Genomic DNA, 13,155 nt, shown 5'->3' with positions numbered 1-13,155 from the left:
CATGTGGTAGAGAGAAGAGAAAAAGCTTACAGCACCTGGTATTCCCAAGCGGTCTCCCATCCAAGTACTAACCAGGCCCAACCCTGCTTGGCTTCCGAGATCAGACGAGGTCGGGCATATTCAGGGTGGTGTGGCTGTAAGCAACAATGTCTGTCACAAATGTGCATTATATAGGTACTGGAATCATACGGTTACTCTATGTAACCAGATAATTGCCGAGAAAGGCTGATATGTAGTGGGCACATCTTCATCCCTGATGTGATTATTACCTGCAGTTGAAACTGAGACTCTCAGATCACTTCGTGTCTGCCAACAAAGCAGCAGCAGCTGAAGATGACCAACTTCCTCATGTGTCACAGGGTCATCAGACGTTGCAACAAAAGACATGCAGGTGGTAGAGAGAAGAGAAAAAGCTTACAGCACTTGGTATTCCCAAGCAGTCTCCCATCTAAGTACTAACCAGGCCCAACCCTGCTTGGCTTCCGAGATCAGACGAGGTCGGGCATATTCAGGGTGGTGTGGCTGTAAGCAACAATGTCTGTCACAAATGTGCATTATATAGGTACTGGAATCATATGGTTACTCTATGTAACCAGATAATTGCAGAGAAAGAATGATATGTAGTGGGCACATCTTAATCCCTGATGTGATTATTACATGCAGTTGAAACTGAGACTCTCAGATCACTTCGTGTCTGCCAACAAAGCAGCAGCAGCTGAAGATGACCAACTTCCTCATGTGTCACAGGGTGATCAGACGTTGCAAAAAAAGACATGCATGTGGTAGAGAGAAGAGAAAAAGCTTACAGCACCTGGTATTCCCAAGCGGTATCCCATCCAAGTACTAACCAGGCCCAACCCTGCTTGGCCTCCGAGATCAGACGAGGTCGGGCATATTCAGGGTGGTGTGGCCGTAAGCAACAATGTTTGTCACAAATGTGCATTATATAGGTAATGGAATCATACAGTTCTTCTATGTAACCAGATAATTGCCGAGAAAGGCTGATGCGTATTGGGCACATCTTCTTCCCTGTCGTGATTATTCTCTCCAGCGGAAATTGAGACTCTCAGATCACTTCGTGTCTGCCAACAAAGCAGCAGCAGCTGAAGATGACCAACTTCCTCATGTGTCACAGGGTGATCAGACGTTTCAACAAAAGACATGCACGTGGTAGAGAGAAGAGAAAAAGCTTACAGCACATGGTATTCCCAAGCAGTCTCCCATCCAAGTACTAACCAGGCCCAACCCTGCTTGGCTTCCAATATCAGACGAGGTCGGGAATATTCAGGGTGGTGTGGCCGTAAGTAACAATATGTGTGAACAATGTGCATTATATAGGTACTGGAATCATACGGTTACTCTTTGTAACCAGATAATTGCCGAGAAAGGCTGATATGTAGTGGGCACATCTTCATCCCTGATGTGATTATTACCTGCAGTTGAAACTGAGACTCTCAGATCACTTCGTGTCTGCCAACAAAGCAGCAGCAGCTGAAGATGACCAACTTCCTCATGTGTCACAGGGTGATCAGACGTTGCAACAAAAGACATGCAGGTGGTAGAGAGAAGAGAAATAGCTTACAGGACCTGGTATTCCCAAGCAGTCTCCCATCCAAGTACTAACCAGGCCAGACCCTGCTTGGCTTCCGAGATCAGACGACATCGGGCATGTTCAGGGTGGTGTGGCCGTAAGCAACAATGTCTGTGACAAATGTTCATTATATCGGTACTGGAATCATACAGTTCCTCTATGTAACAAGATAATTGCCGAGAAAGGCTAACGTGTAGTGGGCACATCTTCTTCCCTGACGTGATTATTATCTGCAGTTGAAATTTATAATCTCAGATTACTTCGTGTCTTCCAACAAAGCAGCAGCAGCTGAAGATGACCAACTTCCTCATGTGTCACAGGGTGATCAGACGTTTCAACAAAAGACATGCACGTGGTAGAGAGAAGAGAAAAAGCTTACAGCACCTGGTATTCCCAAGCAGTCTCCCATCCAAGTACTAACCAGGCCCAACCCTGCTTGGCTTCCGAGATCAGACGAGGTTGGGCACATTCAGGGTGGTGTGGTTGTAAGCAACAATGTCTGTCACAAATGTGCATTATATAGGTACTGGAATCATACGGTTACTCTATGTAACCAGATAATTGCCGAGAAAGGCTGATATGTAGTGGGCACATCTTCATCCCTGATGTGATTATTACCTGCAGTTGAAACTGAGACTCTCAGATCACTTCGTGTCTGCCAACAAAGCAGCAGCAGCTGAAGATGATCAACTTCCTCATGTGTTTCACAGGGTGATCAGACGTTGCAACAAAAGACATGCAGGTGGTAGAGAGAAGAGAAAAAGCTTACAGCACCTGGTATTCCCAAGCGGTCTCCCATCCAAGTACTAACCAGGCCCAACCCTGCTTGGCTTTCGAGATCAGACGAGGTCAGGCATATTCAGGGTGGTGTGGCCGTAAGCAACAATATCTGTGGACAATGTGCATTATATAGGTACAGGAATCATACGGTTACTCTATGTAACCAGATAATTGCAGAGAAAGGCTGATATGTAGTGGGCACATCTTAATCCCTGATGTGATTATTACCTGCAGTTGAAACTGAGACTCTCAGATCACTTCGTGTCTGCCAACAAAGCAGCAGCAGCTGAAGATGACCAACTTCCTCATGTGTCACAGGGTGATCAGACGTTGCAACAAAAGACATGCAGGCGCTAGAGAGAAGAGAAAAAGCTTACAGCACCTGGTATTCCCAAGCAGTCTCCCATCCAAGTACTAACCAGGCACAACCCTGCTTGGCTTCCGAGATCAGACGAGGTCGGGCACATTCAGGGTGGTGTGGTTGTAAGCAACAATGTCTGTCACAAATGTGCATTATATAGGTACTGGAATCATACGGTTCCTCTATGTAACCAGATAATTGCCGAGAAAGGCTGATGCGTATTGGGCACATCTTCTTCCCTGTCGTGATTATTCTCTCCAGCGGAAACTGAGACTCTCAGATCACTTCGTGTCTGCCAACAAAGCAGCAGCACCTGAAGATGACCAACTTCCTCATGTGTCACAGGGTCATCAGACGTTGCAACAAAAGACATGCAGGTGGTAGAGAGAAGAAGCTTACAGCACCTGGTATTCCCAAGCAGTCTCCCATCCAAGTACTAACCAGGCCCAACCCTGCTTGGCTTCCCAGATCAGACGAGGTCGGGCATATTCAGGGTGGTGTGGCTGTAAGCAACAATGTCAGTCACAAATGTGCATTATATAGGTACTGGAATCATACGGTTACTCTATGTAACCAGATAATTGCAGAGAAAGGCTGATATGTAGTGGGCACATCTTCATCCCTGATGTGATTATTACCTGCAGTTGAAACTGAGACTCTCAGATCACTTCGTGTCTGCCAACAAAGCAGCAGCAGCTGAAGATGACCAACTTCCTCATGTGTCACAGGGTGATCAGACGTTGCAAAAAAAGACATGCATGTGGTAGAGAGAAGAGAAAAAGCTTACAGCACCTGGTATTCCCAAGCAGTCTCCCATCCAAGTACTAACCAGGCCCAACCTTGCTTGGCTTCCGAGACCAGACAAGGTCGGGCATATTCAGGGTGGTGTGGCTGTAAGCAACAATGTCTGTCACAAATGTGCATTATATAGGTACTGGAATCATACGGTTACTCTATGTAACCAGATAATTGCCGAGAAAGGCTGATATGTAGTGGGCACATCTTCATCCCTGATGTGATTATTACCTGCAGTTGAAACTGAGACTCTCAGATCACTTCGTGTCTGCCAACAAAGCAGCAGCAGCTGAAGATGACCAACTTCCTCATGTGTCACAGGGTGATCAGACGTTTCAACAAAAGACATGCAGGTGGTAGAGAGAAGAAGCTTACAGCACCTGGTATTCCCAAGCAGTCTCCCATCCAAGTACTAACCAGGCCCAACCCTGCTTGGCTTCCGAGATCAGACGAGGTCGGGCATATTCAGGGTGGTGTGGCTGTAAGCAACAATGTCAGTCACAAATGTGCATTATATAGGTTCTGGAATCATACGGTTACTCTATGTAACCAGATAATTGCAGAGAAAGGCTGATATGTAGTGGGCACATCTTCATCCCTGATGTGATTATTACCTGCAGTTGAAACTGAGACTCTCAGATCACTTCGTGTCTGCCAACAAAGCAGCAGCAGCTGAAGATGACCAACTTCCTCATGTGTCACAGGGTGATCAGACGTTGCAAAAAAAGACATGCATGTGGTAGAGAGAAGAGAAAAAGCTTACAGCACCTGGTATTCCCAAGCGGTCTCCCATCCAAGTACTAACCAGGCCCAACCTTGCTTGGCTTCCGAGACCAGACAAGGTCGGGCATATTCAGGGTGGTGTGGCTGTAAGCAACAATGTCTGTCACAAATGTGCATTATATAGGTACTGGAATCATACGGTTACTCTATGTAACCAGATAATTGCCGAGAAAGGCTGATATGTAGTGGGCACATCTTCATCCCTGATGTGATTATTACCTGCAGTTGAAACTGAGACTCTCAGATCACTTCGTGTCTGCCAACAAAGCAGCAGCAGCTGAAGATGACCAACTTCCTCATGTGTCACAGGGTGATCAGACGTTGCAAAAAAAGACATGCATGTGGTAGAGAGAAGAGAAAAAGCTTACAGCACCTGGTATTCCCAAGCGGTCTCCCATCCAAGTACTAACCAGGCCCAACCCTGCTTGGCTTCCGAGATCAGACGAGGTCGGGCATATTCAGGGTGGTGTGGCTGTAAGCAACAATGTCTGTCACAAATGTGCATTATATAGGTACTGGAATCATACGGTTACTCTATGTAACCAGATAATTGCCGAGAAAGGCTGATATGTAGTGGGCACATCTTCATCCCTGATGTGATTATTACCTGCAGTTGAAACTGAGACTCTCAGATCACTTCGTGTCTGCCAACAAAGCAGCAGCAGCTGAAGATGACCAACTTCCTCATGTGTCACAGGGTGATCAGACGTTGCAAAAAAAGACATGCATGTGGTAGAGAGAAGAGAAAAAGCTTACAGCACCTGGTATTCCCAAGCGGTCTCCCATCCAAGTACTAACCAGGCCCAACCTTGCTTGGCTTCCGAGACCAGACAAGGTCGGGCATATTCAGGGTGGTGTGGCTGTAAGCAACAATGTCTGTCACAAATGTGCATTATATAGGTACTGGAATCATACGGTTACTCTATGTAACCAGATAATTGCCGAGAAAGGCTGATATGTAGTGGGCACATCTTCATCCCTGATGTGATTATTACCTGCAGTTGAAACTGAGACTCTCAGATCACTTCGTGTCTGCCAACAAAGCAGCAGCAGCTGAAGATGACCAACTTCCTCATGTGTCACAGGGTGATCAGACGTTGCAAAAAAAGACATGCATGTGGTAGAGAGAAGAGAAAAAGCTTACAGCACCTGGTATTCCCAAGCGGTCTCCCATCCAAGTACTAACCAGGCCCAACCCTGCTTGGCTTCCGAGATCAGACGAGGTCGGGCATATTCAGGGTGGTGTGGCTGTAAGCAACAATGTCTGTCACAAATGTGCATTATATAGGTACTGGAATCATACGGTTACTCTATGTAACCAGATAATTGCCGAGAAAGGCTGATATGTAGTGGGCACATCTTCATCCCTGATGTGATTATTACCTGCAGTTGAAACTGAGACTCTCAGATCACTTCGTGTCTGCCAACAAAGCAGCAGCAGCTGAAGATGACCAACTTCCTCATGTGTCACAGGGTCATCAGACGTTGCAACAAAAGACATGCAGGTGGTAGAGAGAAGAGAAAAAGCTTACAGCACTTGGTATTCCCAAGCAGTCTCCCATCTAAGTACTAACCAGGCCCAACCCTGCTTGGCTTCCGAGATCAGACGAGGTCGGGCATATTCAGGGTGGTGTGGCTGTAAGCAACAATGTCTGTCACAAATGTGCATTATATAGGTACTGGAATCATATGGTTACTCTATGTAACCAGATAATTGCAGAGAAAGAATGATATGTAGTGGGCACATCTTAATCCCTGATGTGATTATTACATGCAGTTGAAACTGAGACTCTCAGATCACTTCGTGTCTGCCAACAAAGCAGCAGCAGCTGAAGATGACCAACTTCCTCATGTGTCACAGGGTGATCAGACGTTGCAAAAAAAGACATGCATGTGGTAGAGAGAAGAGAAAAAGCTTACAGCACCTGGTATTCCCAAGCGGTATCCCATCCAAGTACTAACCAGGCCCAACCCTGCTTGGCCTCCGAGATCAGACGAGGTCGGGCATATTCAGGGTGGTGTGGCCGTAAGCAGCAATGTTTGTCACAAATGTGCATTATATAGGTAATGGAATCATACAGTTCTTCTATGTAACCAGATAATTGCCGAGAAAGGCTGATGCGTATTGGGCACATCTTCTTCCCTGTCGTGATTATTCTCTCCAGCGGAAATTGAGACTCTCAGATCACTTCGTGTCTGCCAACAAAGCAGCAGCAGCTGAAGATGACCAACTTCCTCATGTGTCACAGGGTGATCAGACGTTTCAACAAAAGACATGCAGGTGGTAGAGAGAAGAGAAAAAGCTTACAGCACATGGTATTCCCAAGCAGTGTCCCATCCAAGTACTAACCAGGCCCAACCCTGCTTGGCTTCCAATATCAGACGAGGTCGGGAATATTCAGGGTGGTGTGGCCGTAAGTAACAATATGTGTGAACAATGTGCATTATATAGGTACTGGAATCATACGGTTACTCTTTGTAACCAGATAATTGCCGAGAAAGGCTGATATGTAGTGGGCACATCTTCTTCCCTGATGTGATTATTACCTGCAGTTGAAACTGAGACTCTCAGATCATTTTGTGTCTGCTAACAAAGCAGCAGCAGCTGAAGATGACCAACTTCCTCATGTGTCACAGGGTGATCAGACGTTGCAACAAAAGACATGCACGTGGTAGAGAGAAGAGAAAAAGCTTACAGCACCTGGTATTCCCAAGCAGTCTCCCACCCAAGTACTAACCAGGCCCAACCCTGCTTGGCTACCGAGATCAGACGAGGTCTGGTATTTTCAGGGTGGTGTGGCCGTAAGCAACAATGTCTTTGACAAATGTGCATTATATAGGTACTGGAATCATACAGTTCCTCTATGTAACCAGATAATTGCCGAGAAAGGCTAAATTGTAGTGGGCACATCTTCATCCCTGATGTGATTATTACCTGCAGTTGAAACTGAGACTCTCAGATCACTTCGTGTCTGCCAACAAAGCAGCAGCAGCTGAAGATGACCAACTTCCTCATGTGTCACAGGGTGATCAGACGTTGCAACAAAAGACAAGCAGGTGGTAGAGAGAAGAGAAGAAGCTTACAGCACCTAGTATTCCCAAGCGGTCCCCCATCCAAGTACTTCCCAGGCCCAACCCTGCTTGGTTTCCGAGATCAGACGAGGTCGGGCATGTTCAGGGTGGTGTGGCCGTAAGCAACAATGTCTTTGACAAATGTGCATTATATAGGTACTGGAATCATACAGTTCCTCTATGTAACCAGATAATTGCCGAGAAAGGCTAAATTGTAGTGGGCACATCTTCATCCCTGATGTGATTATTACCTGCAGTTGAAACTGAGACTCTCAGATCACTTCGTGTCTGCCAACAAAGCAGCAGCAGCTGAAGATGACCAACTTCCTCATGTGTCACAGGGTGATCAGACGTTGCAACAAAAGACATGCATGTGGTAGAGAGAAGAGAAAAAGCTTACAGCACCTGGTATTCCCAAGCGGTCTCCCATCCAAGTACTAACCAGGCCCAACCCTGCTTGGATTCCGAGATCAGACGAGGTCGGGTATTTCCAGGGTGGTGTGGCCGTAAGCAACAATGTCTGTGACAAATGTGCATTATATAGGTACTGGAATCATACAGTTCCTCTATGTAACCAGATAATTGCCGAGAAAGGCTGACTTGTAGTGGGCACATCTTCTTCCCTGAAGTAATTATTCTCTGCAGCTGAAACTGAGACTCTCAGATCACTTCATGTCTGCCAACAAAGCAGCAGCAGCTGAAGATGACCAATTTCCTCATGTGTCCAAGATCGGACGTGTTCAGGGTGGTTTGTCTGTAAGCAAAAGTCACCATGACAAATATATATTATATAGCTGCTGGAACCATATGTTTCTTCTAGTTTTTCACATAATTGGCTTGAGAGGCTGATGCTGATCCTGCACATGTTCTTCTCTCGTGTTGGTTCTCTGCAGCTGAAAGTGAGACTCTCAGATAACTTTGTGTCTGTTGACCTCTTCTGTTCCCTGTGTGTAGTTTTGTGTTCAGCGTCACACAGAGAGACCGAGGCTGCTTAGTTAGATGAAATCATCACAAATTGCTCATTTTTAAACAGTTACATTATATTTTAGAAGTCAGAACACAGTAATAGATGTTGTTTCAGCATCTATAAAAAGCTGATTTGTGACTGATTATCTCGCTTACGGCCATACCACCCTGAACACGTCCGATCTCGTCCGATCTCGGAAGCTAAGCAAGGTTGGGCCTGGTTAGTATTTGCATGGGAGACCGCCTGGGAATATGAGGTGCTGTAAGTTATTTACACCTGCAGGAGGCGCTGCTGCTCACTCAACACAGACAGCTTCTTGACATACATCACATTGGGAAGGAATCAGTCAAATAAATTCACTTTTCAATCTTTGTCAAACACTGGAAATGAGCGCACACATAAACCTCATGTAGGTCACTCATTCATATCATCTTCCAGCACTGCTCAGCTCACAGTGACTTCATCTGTCTGAATTCTTCTGGATACCAAACACACACAAATATTATTGTCTCACGTTAGTCTGCAGACTGTTAACAGATCTTCCTGCAGTCTGCAGATTCATCCCATTTCCTTCCTTCCTAAGAATCCCTGCTGATATCCAAGGTGCTGATCCCAGATCTACTCAGATGTCCCAGGTTCTCCTCTGCTTTTATCCTCACACACTGAACTGTCTCCTCATCTATGTGTTAACAACCAGAACCCACTGATGTGGGCTCAGAAATAAAGTTGTTTCCAATGTTTTCCAAACACAAATGAATACATTTCAGAAATGTACTGAGGCCAGATAGAAAAAGTGCACGTGCAGCCACTTTAAACTGTCAAATAGGCAATTTAACGGCAGTTATATTTATGTTTCGCCACTAGATGCAGCTATGATTTTATGGCCATAGAGGAAGTCCGTATAACACGTTTGTTTTAAGTGTTTTGATGTTTATTATTTATTGTTTAGCAATGTTTAAAGGATATAGTTAATAACATTTGGTGTTAGGTAAAAGTTAAAAGTTAAAAGTTGATAAGTTTAGTTTAAGGTGACCGTGATGTCACTTCCGGTTTTAAAAAGCGGTCCGGTAAACTGGTATCATTGATATGGATCCAATTAAGAAAGCAATCAACGAAGACCATAAGCGGTTTTAAGTTTACCGGTTTGTCCACTTGCAGGCCGAAGTGGTATATAAGTTTATGTTTGTAAATAATATATTTTCTTTTAGTTGAGGCATGTGTAATGTAATATTTGTACATCATTTGTGTTTTATCAGTTCTACGGTGTACTTGTGGTGAAAGCCGACGATGAAGACCACAGTAAAAATCAGTGAAAAGAACACAAGTCTCGTATCTGTGAACAAGCCGGCATATGTTTTTTTCCAAAGACCACGTCCAGCATTTGATTGAAATTGACCTCTCTGCCCCCTGTATTTCCACACTGCTGGTGTATCAGTGAGAACACTGAAACGCAGAATGCGACAGTGGGGCCTCTCAAAAAGGGAAGGCTACAGTAACATGACAGATGATGAACTTGACAGCTTGGTCTCTGCCATCAAGCAAGACTCCCAGAATTTGGGTTGGTGCTTTTTACAGAAAGTTTTTCTTTGCATTATATCATGCACTTGTCCATAGCATTATAAAAAGATTTGTGTCATAATAGTAACATTTGAAATGACAGGGCTTTCCACAGGCACCGGCTGCCGGCCATATAGCCTCCACAACTAAGTCTAGCTGAGGGCCGGCTACTTTAATGACTGCTATTTTTATAGCCTAAAGGCTATCAATATTATTTTTTCAATTTTCTAGTCTGTGCCTTAGTGGAGAGTCCTGGACATTATCATAACAACGGTCATCATAGCATGTATACCTGAGAAAAAGTGAAATGCCTAAATTGTTTGTTCACATGATTATCAATCAATATATCTTAAATAAAAGTGGTTTTCACTTCTTTTTCTACAGGTCACAGAATGGTAAAAGGTCGTCTTAGGGCTTTAGGCCACAGAGTTCAGTGGACAGAGTGTGGGATTCGATGCACCGGGTTGATAGTCTAGGAATACTACAGAGAATGACAAGCCTCGGATGTGTTGTGAGAAGGACCTACAATGATCCTCTGTCACTCGTACATATAGATACCAACCACAAGTTGATCAGGTAAGCTGACAGCAAAGGACATCACATGGACATTATATATTTATATATTAATTTAAAAAATGGTCTATGGCATACATTCTGCAGATTTCTGGAATCTGGTGTAATGGACCACGATGTAGCTGCATTAAACAATTGATACATTTTTATTTCACAGATATGGTGTGGTAATGTTTGGAATAGATGTTTTTTTAAGAAAGGTCAGTGTCGCCATGGAGATTATAGTGTGTGATATAATATTCAACTTAATTTTGTTAAAGCTATACTTTTCTTTCTGGCAATTCTACACTTTCCTTTTGTAATCTTAAAATGCTCCTAATAAGCTTATGGCACACTAAAATGTAAAAGCAAGCCACCAGGTGTTGAAACTACACGCGAACTACAACGCAGGCCGTGCTAACATTAGCCTGGTAGATCACAAGTTGTTTATATTCGGACACGGCAAGCACAAGAATAGCCTTGATGGACGTGGTAACTGGACCGCTGATAACTTGACAACATTCTCCGCTCCGACATCCGGGGGAGATGGAGCGCACCATCACTTTCTCACCTCACACGTCAGGGAGGAGGGGAGCGTCACAGGTCAGGCAGGGGGAAGAGGGTGCGACTTTGGAGGGAGGGAGAGTTGTTCATGTTTAAATTTTTACTAAGTGCTGTGCTACATGCCAGAAAGGTAAGTATAGCTTTAAGTCTAACATCACACATGGAACAATATTTCATTCATTTATTATTCTTATAGTATTGTAGTTAATGTTTAATGTGTTTTTTATGTGGTTTTTATGTTTTCCAAATGCTCACAAAGATCATGTACCGACACGCTACCAATAACAACAAGGCATCAACAGCCCAAGATTTCTTCCTTCAGACTGTAGAGACGCATGGTTTTCCATCCAGGTAACATGCTATGTTTTGTTTTGAGGTTGCTGTTTTTATGTTTACATTGTTATATTTTTACAAGATGTTAAAAGAAATGTAAAGTCAACAATATTGTTGACTTTACATTTCCACTGACATAATCACAATATTATATGTATGTCTTTACAGTGATCTGCTGTTCAAGGGTGTTTCAGTCTTATAATATAAGCATCTTTATGTATTGATAAATTCCTTTACAACTAGTGTCTCCTCCAGGATTAGCAGATGATGAAACCTGTTGTGGATTTACAACAAAAATATAGAACAAATTTCTACAACACATTCCTGTACAACTTGGACCTGTGCATTGGATCTCTTTTTATCATAGTAGTATTGGAGACTAGTGTGTACATATACATAAATATTTATCATGTCTATCTATTCTTTGCTGCTCAGGTCCCTGATCGTAGTCAGGCCATACTCCCATGATTAGATGGAGAGGACAGCTGATTTTCCTTTGCCTGCCTTTTGTGTTGAAGGACTGAGTCACACAGTTTTGTCAACCACATATTTTATTTTTTGGACTTTTTTGAAAGAGTATCCATACCAAGGAGTAAAATTGTACAATCCTCTTTTTCCTAAATCAGTACCAACTTGTGCGCACCGCATGGAGTTGACGCTCAGATTCCGGCCGGCAGAAATTGCTGCTCCTTGATTGGATGATTGGTTGGCCCATGGTTGGGCACCGGGTTAATTGTGCAGGCTTTTGAGTAGTTCTCCTTGTCGCTGATTGATACCATGGGATTGTTTTTCCTGTTTCCTTCTCCTTTGGCTTCTGTGTCCAAATTCCAAATGGAGAGCATGGAAAAATATATGCATTACAAATTGATATGGAAGAAGAAATCAAATAGATTCAATTAGTGACACAGAGGTGAGAAGGTAAATAGCACAGACCCTCTCAGCTGAATGTTTCACTTTTTCAACATTAACCAATTTAAGCCCTCTCTTTGGAATTGGTCAATAACACACTCTGGTGTGACTTGACAACTGACTAACCTCATCCACTCATCTTCTTTCCAGAACACAACCATGACAGCGCACAACTGAAGGTTCCACCGAGATTTGAACTCGGATCACTGGATTCAAAGTCCAGAGTGCTGACCTTTACACCATGGAACCCCTTCCACAGGCAAACTATGCTCTTAGTCATCTAAATGCTTGACAATATAAAGGTTTAAAGCAAAGTGGGGTTTTTTTGGGGGTAAAAACAAAAAACACTTGGTCGAGGCAGATGGCCACCCTTCCTGAGTCTGGTTCCTTCCTGTTAAATGGGAGTCGTTCCTTTCCACAGTCGCCTCAGGCACGCTCAGGATATATAAGTCTGCCACGACTTCTTCGTTAGAAGAACGGGCAGGGTTATCGGGAGAATTTTGGCCCGTACATGCATTCGCCAGTGTGTTAATGATGTCCTCATACTTTAATATTCATCCTGCAAATTACGAGCGGACTGACAAATTGTCATTCGCTTTTCGCCACAGTATCCACACCTTAGACAAGATGGCTGCAGGCACTTCCGTGAAGTCTGACGTCAGTCAAGTTTCATTCAATATATTCAGAGTTTCATTCATTCAAAACTGAGGTTGTTCTCTTTGGACCTGAGCGCTTCAGGGAGAAATTGTCTAGTTATATAGTTGCTCTGGATGGTATTTCCTTGGCTTCTGGTTCTACAGTGGGGAACCTTGGAGTTGTTTTTGACCAGAATTTATCATTTGACGCACATATAAAACTGGTTTCTAGGACTGCCTTCTTTCACCTTCGTAA

At 43.9% G+C, this 13,155-nt stretch overlaps 1 protein-coding gene, 16 non-coding genes and 7 pseudogenes across 17 annotated transcripts in view; 2 read left to right on the top strand and 22 right to left on the bottom strand.

Annotated features, from left to right (window-relative positions):
• LOC140291582 (NLR family CARD domain-containing protein 3-like) overlaps window positions 1-13,155 on the top strand; it is a 531,700-nt gene that overhangs the window by 214,624 nt on the left and 303,921 nt on the right. The gene's annotated exons all lie outside the window — the stretch shown is intronic.
• Window positions 24-142, bottom strand: LOC140298637 (5S ribosomal RNA). Its single transcript, XR_011914265.1, has one exon. It is a non-coding gene; the product is annotated as a 5S ribosomal RNA (ribosomal RNA).
• Window positions 412-530, bottom strand: LOC140299031 (5S ribosomal RNA). Its single transcript, XR_011914619.1, has one exon. It is a non-coding gene; the product is annotated as a 5S ribosomal RNA (ribosomal RNA).
• On the bottom strand, window positions 800-918 carry LOC140296734 (5S ribosomal RNA). The gene has a single exon (XR_011912993.1). It is a non-coding gene; the product is annotated as a 5S ribosomal RNA (ribosomal RNA).
• On the bottom strand, window positions 1,188-1,306 carry LOC140289040 (5S ribosomal RNA; annotated as a pseudogene).
• On the bottom strand, window positions 1,576-1,694 carry LOC140289002 (5S ribosomal RNA; annotated as a pseudogene).
• Window positions 1,964-2,082, bottom strand: LOC140300874 (5S ribosomal RNA; annotated as a pseudogene).
• Window positions 2,354-2,472, bottom strand: LOC140295796 (5S ribosomal RNA). Its single transcript, XR_011912903.1, has one exon. It is a non-coding gene; the product is annotated as a 5S ribosomal RNA (ribosomal RNA).
• Window positions 2,742-2,860, bottom strand: LOC140297306 (5S ribosomal RNA; annotated as a pseudogene).
• Window positions 3,125-3,243, bottom strand: LOC140300106 (5S ribosomal RNA; annotated as a pseudogene).
• On the bottom strand, window positions 3,513-3,631 carry LOC140298730 (5S ribosomal RNA). The gene has a single exon (XR_011914350.1). It is a non-coding gene; the product is annotated as a 5S ribosomal RNA (ribosomal RNA).
• Window positions 3,896-4,014, bottom strand: LOC140276363 (5S ribosomal RNA). The gene has a single exon (XR_011908968.1). It is a non-coding gene; the product is annotated as a 5S ribosomal RNA (ribosomal RNA).
• Window positions 4,284-4,402, bottom strand: LOC140295357 (5S ribosomal RNA). Its single transcript, XR_011912862.1, has one exon. It is a non-coding gene; the product is annotated as a 5S ribosomal RNA (ribosomal RNA).
• On the bottom strand, window positions 4,672-4,790 carry LOC140298625 (5S ribosomal RNA). The gene has a single exon (XR_011914254.1). It is a non-coding gene; the product is annotated as a 5S ribosomal RNA (ribosomal RNA).
• LOC140295346 (5S ribosomal RNA) lies at window positions 5,060-5,178 on the bottom strand. The gene has a single exon (XR_011912861.1). It is a non-coding gene; the product is annotated as a 5S ribosomal RNA (ribosomal RNA).
• Window positions 5,448-5,566, bottom strand: LOC140298613 (5S ribosomal RNA). Its single transcript, XR_011914243.1, has one exon. It is a non-coding gene; the product is annotated as a 5S ribosomal RNA (ribosomal RNA).
• LOC140299029 (5S ribosomal RNA) lies at window positions 5,836-5,954 on the bottom strand. Its single transcript, XR_011914617.1, has one exon. It is a non-coding gene; the product is annotated as a 5S ribosomal RNA (ribosomal RNA).
• LOC140296722 (5S ribosomal RNA) lies at window positions 6,224-6,342 on the bottom strand. Its single transcript, XR_011912991.1, has one exon. It is a non-coding gene; the product is annotated as a 5S ribosomal RNA (ribosomal RNA).
• On the bottom strand, window positions 6,612-6,730 carry LOC140291872 (5S ribosomal RNA; annotated as a pseudogene).
• LOC140298089 (5S ribosomal RNA) lies at window positions 7,000-7,118 on the bottom strand. The gene has a single exon (XR_011913768.1). It is a non-coding gene; the product is annotated as a 5S ribosomal RNA (ribosomal RNA).
• On the bottom strand, window positions 7,388-7,506 carry LOC140284725 (5S ribosomal RNA). Its single transcript, XR_011910218.1, has one exon. It is a non-coding gene; the product is annotated as a 5S ribosomal RNA (ribosomal RNA).
• On the bottom strand, window positions 7,776-7,894 carry LOC140291732 (5S ribosomal RNA). Its single transcript, XR_011912481.1, has one exon. It is a non-coding gene; the product is annotated as a 5S ribosomal RNA (ribosomal RNA).
• Window positions 8,499-8,617, top strand: LOC140299250 (5S ribosomal RNA; annotated as a pseudogene).
• On the bottom strand, window positions 12,442-12,513 carry trnaq-uug (transfer RNA glutamine (anticodon UUG)). The gene has a single exon. It is a non-coding gene; the product is annotated as a tRNA-Gln (tRNA).

Source organism: Leuresthes tenuis, unplaced genomic scaffold (genome assembly GCF_036924035.1).
Source record: "Leuresthes tenuis unplaced genomic scaffold, fLeuTen1.0.hap1 SCAF_1, whole genome shotgun sequence".
In the NCBI taxonomy this organism is placed as follows: Eukaryota; Metazoa; Chordata; class Actinopteri; order Atheriniformes; family Atherinopsidae; genus Leuresthes; species Leuresthes tenuis.
This window is presented reverse-complemented; position numbering and strand designations above follow the sequence as displayed.